This window comes from Balaenoptera physalus (assembly GCF_965194825.1).
Source record: "Balaenoptera physalus genome assembly, chromosome: 1".
NCBI lineage: Eukaryota > Metazoa > Chordata > Mammalia > Artiodactyla > Balaenopteridae > Balaenoptera > Balaenoptera physalus.
The window spans coordinates 46,967,133-46,984,209 of NC_138882.1; the positions used below are offsets into that span (position 1 = coordinate 46,967,133).

General features: G+C 41.1%; 1 protein-coding gene and 1 long non-coding RNA gene across 2 annotated transcripts in view; one reads left to right on the plus strand and one right to left on the minus strand.

The window, feature by feature from the left end:
• The window catches only part of LOC309666421, a 29,825-nt gene extending 13,293 nt beyond the window's left edge, over positions 1-16,532 (plus strand). The window contains exon 2 of the long non-coding RNA XR_014267093.1: positions 14,423-16,532. This is a non-coding gene — a long non-coding RNA (uncharacterized lncRNA). The remainder of the gene's footprint in view (positions 1-14,422) is intronic.
• The window catches only part of LOC309666363 (uncharacterized protein C1orf21), a 225,482-nt gene that overhangs the window by 58,017 nt on the left and 150,388 nt on the right, over positions 1-17,077 (minus strand). The gene's annotated exons all lie outside the window — the stretch shown is intronic.

Consider the following 17,077-nt stretch of genomic DNA (forward strand, 5'->3'; position numbering starts at 1 on the left):
TTGACCTCAGACTGTCTTCCTGCTAGATGCTTTTGTTTACAACCTAATGGTTTACGTATATTTTGACTTTGGAATTCCTGGCATAGAAAATGGATGTTAAAAAAAAAATCCTAGTGACTACCCCAGGAAATAAAAGAAAAAATCTACAACTTGTCACCTTGCCAAGATCAAATGTTCAGTGAGCCTGAGTGAAATTAGCAGTCATTATTCACACAAATCAGGGCCACAGAAATCATTTATTGATGAACGTTAAAGATTGTATATTCTGTGACACACATGCTGAAAGCTTCTTATTGGTGAGTGTTGGGGAAGATGTGAAGTGGTAGCTGAAGAGGAAAACAGAAAGCTAAGGTGAAAACTGTAAGCTAAGCTTCCACTTTAATGACTGCTCATGAATTAGTGAGAAGGGAAGGAAGAGGAGACAGGAAATGGGCTGGAACGGCCTGGCCCTGAGAAAGCTGGACCTGGGCACTGCAGCCAGAGGCCCTTAGCTCTTAGCATTCCGAAAACCAAGCGGATAAAGCAGGACATGTGTTAGATTTTGTATATAGACCTACGCCTGAATTCATTTAACAAACAGGGGCTTATCCCGATGTCCTTTTAGGACAACTGCACGTTGGTGAAGTTCCACTGCAATTCCTCACTTCATGAGCGAATGGCTGTATCCAAATCACAGAGGGGTTGTTGAAAACAAAGCTCCTCACTCAGAACATTCTGTGGTAGTACTGCCAAGCTACTGGTGGTGGTTTTTCAAAGTTAAAACAAAATTACTTAAAAATAATCCAAACTAACATATAATCAATGAGCACCAGAATTAATCTAAATACTTCCTAAGTGGAGATTAAAACTGCACGGGAATGATGTTGCAAATGGGGCTTCTTAGGCTAACTCAATACTATAAGAACAATAATGGATCAATTCATGACCCCCAAACTGATATTCTTGAGAGTCAGGAGGCCAAGGCATTTGGTTAAGAATTCCAATTGGATAGTGCAAAGATGGGAACAGAGGGCAGCTCACGTACATGCAAAAAAAAAAAAAAATCAGTGATAATTCATAAACTGATGTCATGTTTGTCTATGAGGAGAAACTACTGTTTGAAGCAAGAGAAAGGCTGATAGAAAAAAAACACTAACATTTTCGGGAACAGAGTGGGAGGGGAGATGACAAAAGGTTAGCAAGTCTTGTGATGCTCAGGCCACTTTTATCACAGTGACACAGTTGAACAAAAAATAGAAATGGATTTTCTAAGCCAAGACAGTCTTCCATTCATCTCTTCCTTTCTAATATTATAGCCATCCTCCTTAATAGTAAGGACCATGTTTTTACAAAGCGTGGAGTATGGATTTTCCCCATAGGAAAGGTCTGGTCCTGTTGGGCCCTGTCACTATTCCAGGATTTCTAAGGCTGGTTCTGTTTTCCCTTCCTTCATCTTCTTCAACATCCTAAATTGTTTCAAAATAAAACATAATAGCCTTTTCCAGTTAAAAGCATTATATGGGTACACAAATCTGAAAAAATAGTGAGCAGTGGTCACAGTGGTGGTGATGGTGGAAGGTTCCTTCTTTCTTGTTTTTTTTTTAAAATAAATAGGGGGCAGACCCCCGATTCCCTTTCTTTGGGTTGGCCTAGCATCTGGCAGAAGCCCCTTGCCCTCTCTTCTGCCCAGATCCACAAGAGGCACCAGCCTTCTTAGAACAAAGCCTCCTTTACTAGCAGAGGCTCTGTGACTCTCTGCGCTGGAAGCTAGAACAGGTTTCTGGATATGCTTTAAGTTGCAAGAAGCATGCATGGAACAAGGTCATGCCTGTCAACGGGCACTGCACGTTCCTTTTCTTAGGTCGGGAGACTCAAATCCTACCACTGTGGCTGACCTACCCCACGGCTTATCCAGCTCTCATCTGCCTTGGTTTATTTGTCCAAGAAGCCAAATAAAACTCCGTGAGAATATATACTATGGTGAACACTGTGAATGTCTGTGTGTGTGTGTGTGTGTGTGTGTGTGTGTGTGTGTGTGTGTGTGTGTTGGGGAGTGAAGGAGTGGAGTGGGCAATTACTAATGAGGATTCCATTTCTTACATATCTTTCTAGAGTACAGTCCAAAATGAAGCAGAAAGGAAGCAGCTAAGCTTTATCTCCCTCTAGCAGCCGTCCTAGCCGGGGCTAAAGTGAGTTCATCTCAGGGGTCCGTTGTATCCAGATGGCCTGGAGGGCCAGCGGGCTGTTCCACACCGTGACAATCTGCAGGAGGTACCACGTGGCCTGCACGGAAGTTATTTTTCCTGCCGGAGGCTTGTTAGCTAATGCCTCAGTGTGGAAGTGGAGCTGTGATGAATTTTTCCTCACTCAGGACTTCTGATTGAGTCAAGCCTCCCACCCCACCTCACAATAATCTCTCCCCTTCGCCCCAATCCCTGCCCTAGGGATAAAAATAGAAAGGGAGGTTTCACCAGAACCTGAGAAGAACTCAGGAGCACAAGGTAGCTCCAGAACTTTGGGATAGGAAGGTAACAGGTGTCTCTGCATGTGGGTGTGAACGTGTGTGTGCTCATTCCCACACCAGCAGAGAAGACTCACAGCACAGTTCCACGGAATGGTGGACTTTGGTGAAGATTCTTCCATAACGAAAGAAGCAGCCTCTGGCTATGGACATCAGTCCCTCCGCTTGGGCCCTGAGGGGCTGTGTAGGTGCAGGAAGCAGCAGCTCATGGGGGCTTTGCCTGGCACTGATGGCTTCCTGGGCTTAGGGCTCCAGCAGCAGGTCCCACAGGAAGTCAGAGCACAGTGAGGGGTAGGGGGAACGGTGGTGCCACGTGGTAGTGTTGGGAAAAGTCACCCATCACGTATCTCCTGGAAAGCCCTGGTACAGCTTAGAAACCTCAAAACGGCAGGGGTGGGGGGAGTCCTCTGCTCCAACATAGCAGATAGAGGCAGAGAAATTCATTCATCCATCTATTCATTCATTCATTCTGCATAAATGGAACCGAGTAGCTCTGAGCACAGGGGGAAAAAAAAAAGACAAAAACCTGGTGCCCTAATAGAACTTTCATTGTAGTGAAGCAAGGGGCAATGCAAATGAGCAAACACATGGATAATATCAAGTCAGGTAGTGAGAGGTAGTAAGAAGAAAATACAACAGGATAATAGAGAGTGGGGGGTTGGTGGAGAAGACTATTCTTTAGCTAGAGGTCGAGGTCTCCAGAATTAGAAAAAATGTTTATGTTGTTCTTAGACACACACACATACATACACTTTTGAATTTAATAGTAAACAATAAAAAAGCTTCAATTTTTGTGTCCATTTCCAACCATCACAATTTAAACAATCTATTATAGGCCAATTTAAGTTACAAGAAATTATTAAGGGACTGTTCATAATTTTTATTATACTTAGATTTTATTTTATAAATTATGATACAAAGGAAGTGGACCATAAAGTTTAAAAATCTTTGCTATACACAGACTTCCTTGAATTGATGTGTTTTATTCATTGGATGAGTGAATAAATGAATGGATGAATGACACATGATAGCCCAGTTAAGCAGACAGGTTCAAAGCCATCAGTTATTTTTTTTTTTTTTTTCACACACACACACTGTATTTTATTTTTACAAGAGATAAATAGACTGACATCAAGCATTGTACATGGATGACCACAACAAAAGCAACAATGATTGCAATTACCAAACATGAAACACACTCATACTATGTCATAATATTGACATTCAGTCCAGTAATCCTCCACTGTAACAGCTCCTTTACTTTGCAGTGAAAATTGATTTGTATATTCTTTAAAGCCATCAGTTATTAACTTGACTTTGAAACCTCTATTTCTGAAAAGAGGAGTAAAAACCATAAACATAGGATTGTGAGGATAAGATAGCGCCTTTAGAGTGTGTAGCACAGAGCTAGGCAAACAGTAAACAGGCACTGACTTTTTCTGATTTAAGAATAAACAGCAGGGGCTTCCCTGGTGGCGCAGTGGTTGAGAGTCTGCCTGCCGATGCGGGGGACACGGGTTCGAGCCCTGGTCTGGGAGGATCCCACATGCTGCGGAGCAACTGGGCCCGTGAGCCACGATTACTGACCCTGCGCGTCTGGAGCCCGTGCTCCGCAACAAGAGAGGCAGCGACAGTGAGAGGCCCACGCACCGCGATGAAGAGTGGCCCCCACTTGCCGCAACGAGAGAAAGCCCTCGCACAGAAACGAAGACCCAACACAGCCATAAATAAATAAAAATAAATTAAAAAAAAAAAAGAATAAACAGCAGGATGTAACGTTTGTGAATTCTAAACTATCAATAGTTTTTTTAAATAAAAATTTATTTAAAGACAGACTGTGAAATAACTACTGAGCCTAGGATTATTAATAGAAATCCAGCAGTCATTCTCAAGAAAAAAAAATGGAATTAGTTTATTTCTCTTGGATTTATTTTTAAAGCTAACTGTTCTTTCCTAACCTAAAATAATAAAATACATCTTCTTTCATCCTGGTACCTGTGAAAAGTCACATCCAGATTGCATGAAGAATCAAGGAGATATACACAGCAGGCTTTGGGCTCTCTGCACATGTATGAATAGAGATTTGAGATCTGAATGTACAGTGGACATTTACTAAGTACTATGATGAGTACCAGGCATGGACCTAGATCTTTAGAGATGGATCACTAATTTAATCCTTTTAAACTAATACGCCAGGAATATATGGAAACAACTCTCCTGAACAGGTATGTTCCTTCTCTAGGCCAAATGATAAAAATGTCTATTTTACTTTTGATACAAATATCAAATACGTCATTGCTGCTGCTTTTCTGATAACCAAAGTAACATTTTCATTGTAGGAAATAAATAACTTGTCCTACCAAGTGCCTTAACAATTTGGAATATTTTCTTTGTTAGTTTTACATCTCTGTTTCTGTTTTTTTCTCTCTCTCTTCTGTTTATCTACAAAATTGGAATTATGTAAATAACATTCTTTGAACAAATGATTTTTAATGGCTTACACTATTTCATTTATTTCATTATATGGATAAACTATTAAGTAACCATTAGGTAATATTGGGGATTTAGGTTATTTCCAGATTTCTACCATTACACATAATGCTACAATAGCTATCTTTATACACATCTTTGACAGCCTTTTTCTTAGAAGAATTATTTGATCAATTTGAACATGAGCACCTATCTTCAGGGCTTAAAATATTTTCATCCGGAAAGGTTGTAACAATTTACACCCTCAGCGGAAGGATATGAGTGTCTAGCCCACTCTACCCTTGCCAGAACTGACAGCATGATTTTAAAAACACCAAAAAAAAAAAAAAAGGCATAAAAAATGTTAATTTCCTAGACCAAGAAATGTATCTTATTGTTTTCTTAAATCTGCTCCCCTGCTTCTTTTTTTTGCTACTAATAAGGTTAATCTTCTTTTTCCATGTATACTATTTTCTTTTCCTCTCCTTTTTTTTTTTTTTTTTGTATAAACTGTCTATTCATGTCCTCTGCCCATCTGAAAAACTGGATTGTTCAGGATATCCCTATTATCTGACAAAACCCCTTTCTATGTTAAAGATACTAAATCTTTTTGGGGGTAATATTTGTGGCAAATTGTTTTTTTTTTTAAACTGGGTGGTATTTATCTTTTAAACGTTTACTGTATTTTTTGTTCTAAGGTGTTTCAAATGTGCATATATTAGGCACGAATCATCCCTGCCCTGCTCTGAGCCCTTTTCTGTCCAACTCACATTCTCTTCTCAGAGAACTTGCTCCTGTCCAGAGAAGGCAGTGGGCCCTCCCTCCTGCTGGCCTTGGTTGGAATAGCTGGTCCAGGGTGGACCAGCTAGCCAGAAAGAAGCAGACATTGGTTGTGTAACTGAGCCCGGGTCCAGTGCTCAGATCCCTGGTCCTTCTAGAGTAGCTTCTCTGTCTTAGCCTTGGGAAGGCCCAGACCAATCACTGTCCTTCCCTGTGGATTAATCCAAGATCCCTTTCTAGTAAACCCTCCATGTACTTGTGGTATTCTTGGTTTAGTTCCTCACACTCATAACTATTATATCTTTAATGAAACATGGTGAAATAAAGTAATTCTTTCACTTGTGGTTTCTTCCACTGCTCTTACATTTCAGAACCCGTCCCCATCCCAGTATTGGTTAAATAGTCACCTATTTTTTTCTCCTAGATTTAAAAAAAATTTTTTTAAAACCCCACATAATTCTCTAGTTCTCTGGAGTATATTCTGGTATGTGGTTTGCTGAATAATCCATTTCTTCCCCTACTGGTTTGCTGTGTTCCAAGTGATCATCAACGTGTGTGTGTGTGTGTGTGTGTCTTTCTGTTTATTTCAGGGCTATTTATTCTGTTGCATTGATTCTTATGCCTGCAGTACATTGTTTTAATTATTGCAGATTTATTATATGTTTTGATATTTGAGATACCAAGTTCCTTTTTGTTGCTCTTTTAAAATTTTTCATAGCTACCCTGTCCAGAATTATTTGGGTATCAGAATATATCTTTTGTGGGGGGCTGTGGGGTGGCGGTAATGGGGAGATGTTGGTCAAGGGGACAAACTCTCAGTTATAAGATGAACAAGTTCTGGGGATCTACTGTTCAGCATGGCGACTATAGTGAATACTACTATACAATAGAGTATTGTATACTCGAAATTTGCTAAGAGAGTAGTTCTTAAGTGTTCTCACTACAAAAAAAAAAAAGTAACTGTGAGGTGATGGATGTATTAATTAACTTGACTGTGGTATTTCACAATGTATACATAGATTAAATCACCTTGTATACCTAAGTACAGATACATCAAATATACGTCAATAGAGCTGAAAAAGTCTATTAAAAAATGCATGTCCTTGTCTTTCCTCATGTCACTGACTAGACTATCTCAAGCTCTCAACAGCCAGTTATGGTTTAACCAAGTCCAATAAGTCCATCTTCACAAAACTAGAAGAAACTTGACTTCTGGACGGCCAGGTTTACTGCCACAAATTCTGCTCATCAGTCCTGCAGATTAAATCCAGAAGGTAGCTAAGAGACATTTAGGTAGCAAATGTGCTGTGGGCAGCATTACAATTTGCCTCTTTTTTAAAAATTGGGTGAAGAAAATTGGGTAGTCAACAAAATTAAAACAAATTAATGTACTTTCCTTTCAAAAGGTTTTTAAAAATAGACATTAACAGGCCTTACAATCTGATCTAGCACAAAATGCTTTCCTTGATATTTAAATCTTTTTGATATTTAAACATCTACTTACACCATTTGTTTTTACCCAACAACATACAATAGTTACTGGTACATTAAGGAAAAATAACCATTAACATCTCCAATCAACTATTACATTTTGCTTTTTAACTATCATTCTAAAGGTACTTTCTATATATAATTAGGTTTTTTGGTGACGTATATACTTATCTAAAATTAGCACTGTATGAATACATAAAATAAACAGAATAATTTTGGGACTTTACTGATAAATTTTTCATTAGAAAGAAAAGTGATGGACTAGGGAAAAAACACCTGCCAGGAATGTCCCAGAACTGCCTAGTTGGCGGTACCGTCCCTGCTGTTCCACACCTGAATTTTTACACACCACAAAAGCAATCAAACAAAAAGGCTGACAAAGATATTATCTTACATGCAGAGAATGGGTAGGCAATCCAATGTTATTTCCTTAACAGAAAACGAGAGACTAAAATATTTTAAAATGCAACAACTAAAAAGGTATAAATGTTAGTATATATGATACTTTCCCTGACTTTATATATTTAATACATATATTTAAATACAGATTTATTAATATTTTAAAACACTGCTGTTAACAGAGAAAACAAAAGGCAAAGAAAACAGATTTGAGGATTTTAAGTGATTTCTTAGTGATTCTACTTTATCAATTTAAAAGCAGAGTACTCTAAACAAGGCCTCACACTTTTCAGTATATAACTAGAGGGAAAAGAATAAGTCCTTTCCTTAACTGAGATTTTCACCTACTTTACCTACATCATCACTATTATTAAACCATTTTGCAGATAATGAAACTGAGGCTCAGAAGTTACTATTCTAAGGTTACACAGCTAGGGGACTGAGCAGGATTTGAGCCTGGAGCTCAAGGGCTTTCCACCACACAGGGTTCAGAACCTCTTTGTGCCATGGACCCCTGTGGCAGTCTCGTAAAGCCAATGTACCTTTTCTTGGAATTGTGTTCTAACATTCCTAAAATAAACACATGGTGTTATAAAGGACAAAAATTATAACAAAATAGAGTTATCAAAATATTTTTAGGAAAAAATATGTGATATAGCAATATATATTCTTTATTAATAGAAGATACACTATAGGATCTGATAACTATGGCAATTTTGAAGCAGTGATGAGCATTAATATTTCAACATCTTTAACAAATAATAATATCTACAATAACTTTAATGTACTATGAAAACATTTGATTTCTATTGTTGAAAAGTCATAGGTAGTGCTACTGGTTTGTTGCCTGCATTCATAATTACTGTGTTGTTTTCCTAGACACGTTATTTCCTTCTCCAAAGGAAGGTACCCTACCTATTTGTCCTAATCAGAAATCTAAATTTTCGTCAGAGGTTAGTGAAAATAAAGATGTTAATTTGTTTCCCTCAATCATGTCATAGACTTCCTGAATTCTGTCTACAGACCCCTTAGGAACTGGTTAAGTACTCAACGTAGATTCCGTGTATACAGCATGAACACACCTACAATGAAACTGTGATGAGGGTGAGTCAAACAAATGAACGCTCCCACCAGAACACTGAGCAGGGTCAGGCAGTATAGGTTGCTGGCCCACTTCTTTCAGGGCCAAGGTAACCAGCCTCCCCTTCCCGACTAGTGTGGGCTTGTGCATGTACATGGGTGTCTGTGTGTGTGTGAGTGTGCGTGTGTCTGGTGTGTGTGTGTGTGTGTGTGTGTGTGTGTGTGTTGGAGATGGGAGATATGAGTTATTACCCTTCCGCAAGGCACCTTTACTGTCCTGCCTGACCAGTGTCTGGTACCCGCCGACTCTCTCCTTCACAGTGTGCAGCTGAGGTACCACCACCAGGAGGTGTCAGCAGGTCTTTGGGAAGCACACCCTATTAGGGTACCTGGAGGAGGAGGGAGGTGAGGCCCAGCAGAGAGTAATGGCCTTCACAGGGCTGTAGCAACCTCCAGCAGTGGTTACGAGGGGCAGGAGGCAGTGGAGTGGGTGCTGATGAGGCAGCAGGGGGCTGGTATCTGTTTCCAATCACCTGATTTGCCTGCCTTGCAGCTGCACATTCTGACACCCGAGGTCAACATTTCAGATGGTCGTGAATACCAAACAATGTCTGATATTCACCCACACCACTTTCCTAGAGAACAGCATATTCATTTTTATTGTTCTCCTCATAACTGATAGGATATGTTCACTTAACGTATTCAAGTTAAATTAATTTAAGATGTTATCTAAAAATTTAAATACCTGAAATGCTGCCAGAGTAAAATAGACAAACACATTTGGCTTTATTTTCTCGACTTGGTACGTGGCAGAGAACATTCCTGTGGTTGTGTGCATGTGTGTATATGTGTGTGGGAGCTGGTCATGGGGGAAGGCACAGACTTTCCTTATGATTTCCTTCGATTTCCTCCTTGTGGTTCTCAGAAACCATGTGCCCAGCAGCAAGCCCAAGAACTTGCCTTGAGCATGCATGCCATTTGCAGTTCTTTAAGAGAGAAAGAAGGATTTATGTGCATTTAATTGGCAAGGAAGGAGGATCATAAACACAAACTTATCCAAGCAAAGAATGATTATACTTAAAGACAAAAAGGAGGCAGAATAATTCAGACCCTCTGCAAATAAAAGAATGGTACTCCAGTTCAAATTTCCTAGCTTGGCATTTGAGGCCATCCTCAATCTGGGCCTCCTGACTGGTCCAGGAAGACCCTGCCCTGCGTGGTGTGGCCTTTTCTGGCTGCTCCAGCTTCAGCTCAACCTACCCTTCCGCTCACTCTCCTCTAGTCTCTGTTCCTGGAATATGCTAGGCTCTCTTGTACTTTGGGGGCCTTAGCATGCAGTCTTCTCTGCCTGGAAGGTTCTGGATTGTCTTCCTCATTCACTCCGCCCCCCTCCCCTTCGTCTGGTTAACTTAGCCTTTAGGCCTTACCCAATCCTCCAGATCGCCCAGCTCCCCTTTGGTTGGGCAGACTGTATTCGAAATAAGTGCTCCTGATAAAGGTGGGCAAGGGGAAGGCTGCTCTACTGGCCACGTCACATGCCCTGGTACTGGGCTACATCCGCCTGGGAAAAATGATCCCTTTGTGTGAACTAGAAATAGGCTCCATCTGCTGCCAAACTCTGTGCCTATACGCTTGCATATACCTGAAGGAGCTGCCTTTTAATTTGTCCACAGAGAGGGGATGGCTTTTTCTAACTTGCACAAAGACACTGTATATCCTATCATTGGCTCTGCAAGTCTGCCTGCTTGACATATGCAACTGGGCTTTTCATTCATAGCACTTCCCAGTCTGCAGTCTTTGATCTGTATGCTTAATTCGGTAGTATCGGTCACTCCCACTAGACAGTAAGGTCGGTTCGGGGAGGGGACAGGGCTTTTTTGCTTACGATTCTCTCTCCAGTCCCTAACACAGTGTCCTGGCATAGAGTCGAGGCTAACTGCATATTTGTGGAATGAATTAATAAAAAGGAGAGCCATGGAGATGCTTTAATGGAAGAAATAACCAGACTCTGGGCACAATGGAAGTACCTAGCAAATTGACTTACTCCTACTGAATAAATGAGAATTCGAAGGGTAGTAAGAAGCAGAAGCTGGCAGACCAAAAGACTGAGTTCATAACTTCACAACTGAAAGCAGAATTTTCATTGGAGCATTTCACCCCAGGGCTAGAAAGAAACATGCTGCTTCTAGAAGAAAGCAGAGTCAGGCCAGTCGTGCCTCAAGAGCCTGCCTCCGAAGAAAAGGAGTTTTAAGGCAGGATAGCCAGCTGGGAGGAAACCTCAGTGAGACAAAAACCCAATGATTCATGAGATTCCAGGTAGACCAGGCATCTTGGAACTTGCAAAACTTGTTCAAACAAAAATTCTTGCCCAGTTGGCTGAAGACACTGAGGCAGAAAGCGTCCACGTGTCACCCAATCTGTGCGCCACAGGAAAACGGGCTGCAAATGAACAGCTGAGGCCAGTGTAGGAACAGTCCCAGCCCAGCAACTCCTACAGTCCTCAGGGACTTGGAAAAGAAAGATCAGTGTGGGGCAGGGCTGAGGCACTGATGGTAAAGGGGCAGGACAACAGCAGTGTTAGGGCAGACATCCGTGCCCCAGTTCCAAATTTTTAAAAAATTACTCATAAGGAAAATGGAGAGAAGGAAAAAGATAAAAGGTCCATCACCAGTAACAGATTCTCATTCTAGAAAAAAAATGTATGCTCTGCCAGATCACATCCATACTTTTAAAACATTCATATAAAATATATCATCCTATATAGCTTCCTCTACGTGAATTCTTTCTTTACCTAATAGCATATTTTAAAGATTTTTATAGCTACGCACAGAGATCTTTTTCCTTTGTTTAACAGCTGCAACACATCCCACAGTATGATGTATATTGTAATTTACGTAACATAGAGACGACCATTCAGGCTGGTGATATAGTTCTAGTTTTTGTTTGTTTTAAAGTAGCCACATGTGGTTGGCAGCCTCCAAGGGGGCCCCTGAGAATCTCCACCTCCTGGTTTTCACACCTTGCATCGTCCCCTCCCACACTGTACCAGTGTTGTTCTACGTGACCCAGAGTCTACGGCAGAAATGATGGTATGTCACTTCCAAGATTAGGTTATAAAAGACTGTGCCTTCCCTCTTGGGCTTCTTTCACACGCTCGCTCTGTTTCCCTTGGTTCATTTGTTCTGGGGGAAGCCAGCACCCATGGTATGAAGACACTCAGGTAGCCTGTAGGGGGGCCCATGTGATGAGGAACAGAGGCCTCCAACAACCAAGAGAGTGAGCTTGGAGAAGAACTCTCCAGCCCCAGGCGAGCCCTGGGGTGACTGCAGCCCCTGCCAACAGTTTGATGGAAACGTCATGAGAGACCTTGAACCAGAACCACACAGCTAAACTGCCCCCAGTTCCTGAACTCAGAAACTGTGTGAGATAATAGATGTTTGTTGTTTTAAGCTGCTAAGATTTGTGGTAATTTGTTATGCAGTAACAGATGACTAATACACCACATACAGTAAAGTCATAGCAGTGGACTACTTAGAAAAAAGGTACATGCATTCAAAAATCTGAAAGACATTGCCGAATTGTCTATCAACAAAGTGTAGTAGCAATTTATAATCCTCCAACAAAGCACAAGAGTGTTGGTTTCTTCAAACCTCAGCAGCACCAGATATGGTCAAACTAAAGCAATTTTGCTAGATTAATGGGTGAAAAATGGCATCTGGTTGCTTTGATTTGTTTCCTGAATTTCAAATTTTTTTTGGACACATACCATGCATCATCAGAAATGAAAAGGAAAAGGTGCATTGCAGAGTTCTAAATGATTTCTTAAAAAATGACAGAGCGAGCCACCATGCCTCAAGCTCTAGGCCACTATCTTATCATTTAAAATTTCTATTAAATGATTAATTTTATAAAGGAAATAACCACTGAAGTTTGAGTCTGGCAGTAGAAGTCAACATCTCGTTTTGACTGCTTTCTCAAAAATGCACAGAACATTAAGTGATTTCAATAAGAGGCGTGACCTTGAACCTTAAAGCTATCAGCCTTAAATCAGAAGTGATCTAAATCCAAATATTAATTCCCTTTAATGTTGCTGAACCAGAAGTTTAAAAACAAAAAGAGAGTGAGTGATGGGGATCAAATGTATCTGTATTTTCCAAAACTACTTAAAGGAAACATCGTAAAAGTCTCAAACCAAATATGAACTCAACTAATTCCTTATTTGGCTTCAATTCCTGGGAAGAATAAATGGTTCTGGGAAAACCTCTTATCTTTTACAAAAAATTATAAAGAGGACTAAAAGTCAGTGATGCTTGAGAGTAACAAAAATAATCCTCCTTATGAGAGAAAAGCATTTGAAATCACTACAGGTCTTCCACCACCAGCAAACTTGGAGTTTCAAAATAATGAAGACAAATACATATTTAGTTATTTTTTAAAATAAACGATATTCTTGATGACATTTCACCAAATTATTAAATATATCTATCTGTTTCTACTGCCAGAAGTCATAAAAAACATTTTTAGAAAAAAAAAATCTACTTCTTGGGCTTCCCTGGTAGCACAGTGGTTGAGAATCTGCCTGCCAATGCAGGGGACACGGGTTCGAGCCCTGGTCTGGGAAGATCCCACATGCCGCAGAGCGGCTGGGCCTGTGAACCACAACTACTGAGCCTGTGCGTCTGGAGCCTGTGCTCTGCGACAAGAGAGGCCGCGATAGTGAGAGGCCCATGCACCGCGATGAAGAGTGGCCCCCGCTTGCCGCAACTAGAGAAAGCCCTTGCACAGAAACGAGGACCCAACACAGTCAAAAATAAATAAATAAATAAATTAAAAAAAAAAAAAAAAAAAAATCTACTTCTTGTAACAATACAGTGGACATACTGTACCAGGGAAATTCTAGCTTTCTAGAATTTCCCTGGTACAGTATGTCTAGAGCCAAAATATCCAGGTGTCTAGAGCCAAAAACCAACACAAATTGGTTGCAGATGATATCAAATGATCACTTTAAACACATAAATGAGCAACTCAGAAGGCCCTGAATGGTTATTAAACCAACCAGTTGACTTCTCACTTAGTACATGACAAGTAAGTGACAATATAATTTGATTATCACTGTTGCTTCCCAGGCTACACTGGTCTGAGGAAGGAAAACCCAAGGATGTGAGTAAAAACATGGCCTCCTCTCAGGAGAGGCTCTGGGACCCCCCAGGACTCCTCCCAGTTTTCCTGGCAGGGAAACCCGGGGCGGGTATTAGGGCACTAAGGTCTCCGTGCTGCCCTGCCCTGCTCCGGAGTCACCTCTAATGGGCAGCCCCTGCCCCAGCTGGCCCTGACCCGGGTCAGCCTAGGTGCTCCTGCCATGGCTGTGGGCTCCTGTGACCAGCTCCAGCCATACCTCCCCATCCACCACCCCCTCTGTCAGCACTCAGGTCTGTCCTTCCTGAGGTGAGGGAGGGCTCCCTCCCCAGCAGTGGTGCATCTGGGCCACCGCCCGATGGGACCTTGCTCTTTCAGTGATCCCCGGCCCTTGTCTTCGGCTCCCACAGTAAGGTGGATGCCATGCTCTCAGTCCTCTATGGTTTGGGTGGGAGAACGTTCCAGTCATACTACATAGTGTCATCCTTAAAGCATTCTTCCCTGTTCACAGTCTAAGAGAGTTTCGGATAAGGCCATGGAACTGCAACTCTTTCTTTCCTCCCTCAGGATGCTGTAGCCATGGAGGCCGGCAGTCTCTGAGCTCTGCAGGACCTCGGGGTCAATTACAGTGGACATTACTCCTTCTCCCCAGAGGTCTGCTGGATCCTCAGGCAAACACGAAGACCACCACTCCTGTCTCATCATTGCTACATGATCCACACACATGTACTCTGTAGAGATTTTCTAAGGAGCTACCTATGTGTAAGCTCATTAGAGCTTATGCGTAACTCTCTGTTATGTAACAACTCTCTGTTATTATACCCACAAACTCCACTAACTCTGCATATAGAGGGGATAAAAGATTCTGCTACATGAAACTGTCTCATCCAATGGCAGCTCAGAATTCTGACCTGCTTGTCTGGTAAATCTATAACCTTCTGCTGATAACAAGTAACATGTTCTGCTAAAATACTTCCTTCCTTCCTCTGCATCACTATTGATCCTGTACTTTACCATCCTCTAGTGAACACTGCTGTGAACTGTGATTGGGTCATTTCAGCTCCTAGAGCCAGACTGTCGGGCTGTGAATCCAGGCCCAACTTTTACTGGTTGCATGACCCCAGGCAAGTTCCCTAAGTACTTAAAATTCCTTTATCCGTAAAGTAGAGATATTAAAAGAATCTTCTCTATCGGTTGTTATTAGTAAGAAATGAGTTAAGGCATGTAAAGTCTCTAGAACTGGGCCCGGCACACAGGATTTGCTATTAGCATTACTATATGAATCGCCCTGTGCTGTGCTATACCGCAGGAGCCCCACATCTGGTGAGATCTGCAGGTGAAATCATGCAGAAGGGATGGGGTTTTCACTCCATCACTGGCCTAGCTGTAAGTGGCTAAGCTGATAAGTCTCCCAACATGTTGTGACAATAACGTGCTGACAAGCTAAGGATGACTGCACCCTGTACGGAGGAGGAATTTGCCTGAAACCAAAAACAAGAGTACAGTTCAGGCAATTAATCACCCTCATTCCTTTTCCCCCAGAACATTCAACTTTAGCAAATTCAGCAATTTCTGCACAAGAGATTGTAAAAGGATAGCTGGCCACGTGGACACGCCACGCTTGCCAGAAGCCACGTGGAATGCTGTCACCTTCCCACTCAAGCTCAGACAGTTCTGACTCAGTAACTTTGCACACCAGCCTGTGACACCCACTGGCTTCCAGATCATTAAATGGAGACACACTCCTTGGCACACCTTTCTCAAAAAGCCAACCAAGATCAAGCACTTCCCATCTGGACTGCCAAGTCTGCTATGCTTATCACGCAAAAGAAGGAATCCAGGGCCCTGCTTTTAAAGTTTTAACTGGAGAACGCTCTGAGCAATTTAGGCTCTCGATCTGCCGCATCATCAGGGGACCACAATGAGATCCCTAAGTAAATATTGAAGGATCTGATATTTTCTTCCTATCATTTTTGCTAGGGTCTGAGCACAAGATTTATATCCTTATTCTGTCACCTGAAGATATCCAGATAGGCCACCTGTAAATGTCCTAGTCTAGGACCTACGGAAGTGAAGTCATGATTCTACCTGCTGAGATGAGAAGAGCCGGCCAGATGCACAGCAGATCACCAGGTCAAGGCTTATTCTAATGACAATGGAAGCATATTCACTTAGGATGATGCTATAAGTTAGCCCTTTAGAGACCTTTACTTAAATAAACAAAACCCAAACAAATAAAACTAGTATTTCTGGGAGGTGGGGCATGGTGATCACATACTGGTTGTAATTGGAAAATGAGGAAAGAAGTGTAATCAATATTTCATTTGCACTGCTACTTACACAGTTGGGCAAAATCAACAATAGACAGGAGGACTTTGGGGATCCCCAACACTCCCGCCCCCCGAGGAGGCACTGTGGGTATAAATGGAGCCTCAGGGGGCCACATGACATGGGTTCAAACCAATTCCTTCACTGGCAACTACATGGGCTTCAGTAAATTTCTTAGTTTTTCTGTGCCTCAATTTTCTCATGTATAAGAGGATTGTTATGAAGATTTAAAGAGATAATTTGTGGAATCACTTAGAATACCTGGTAGATAGTAAGGATGCAATGAATGTTAGCTATTATTATTTGTTTTTGGAGTTGGCTTTCAAATAAAATAATTTTTTAAAAGTTATTTGAAAATTTACAAGTATACTTTTATACTTGTTTTAGATGGTTAAAAAATGCTAAATATTTGGGGGAAAAACTGGTATGATGGCATTTATGTTGTTCATGGCACTACCATTCACAGGTTACGGATCAAGAAGTCACCATTTCTGCTCCAAGTTACAGGGCCTCAGAACTACAAACAGAACTTTATAGCATAAAAAAACTTTTCCAAAACTAGATTACAAGTTTCTATAACTCAAAATACTGAAAACTGCCAGACTCAAGGATACACTATGTCTGTCAATTTCTTTTAAAACCTTGGTATATCATATATCCTAAAAATTATGTTAAGATGAGAGTTTAGGAATTGGCATTTACTTAAAATATTGTTACTAACTACTATGAAAAGACAACTAAATTGACTTAATAATTTGAGCACTAGTTATTAGTATTTGGGTAAAAGCTTTTAGAAGGAACAGAAAGATGTGTGCATTATACACTGGATTTCTTTGGCACTTATTAACAATAATGGGTTTTTGTTTAATGATTTCACTTTCATGAATAGAGTAG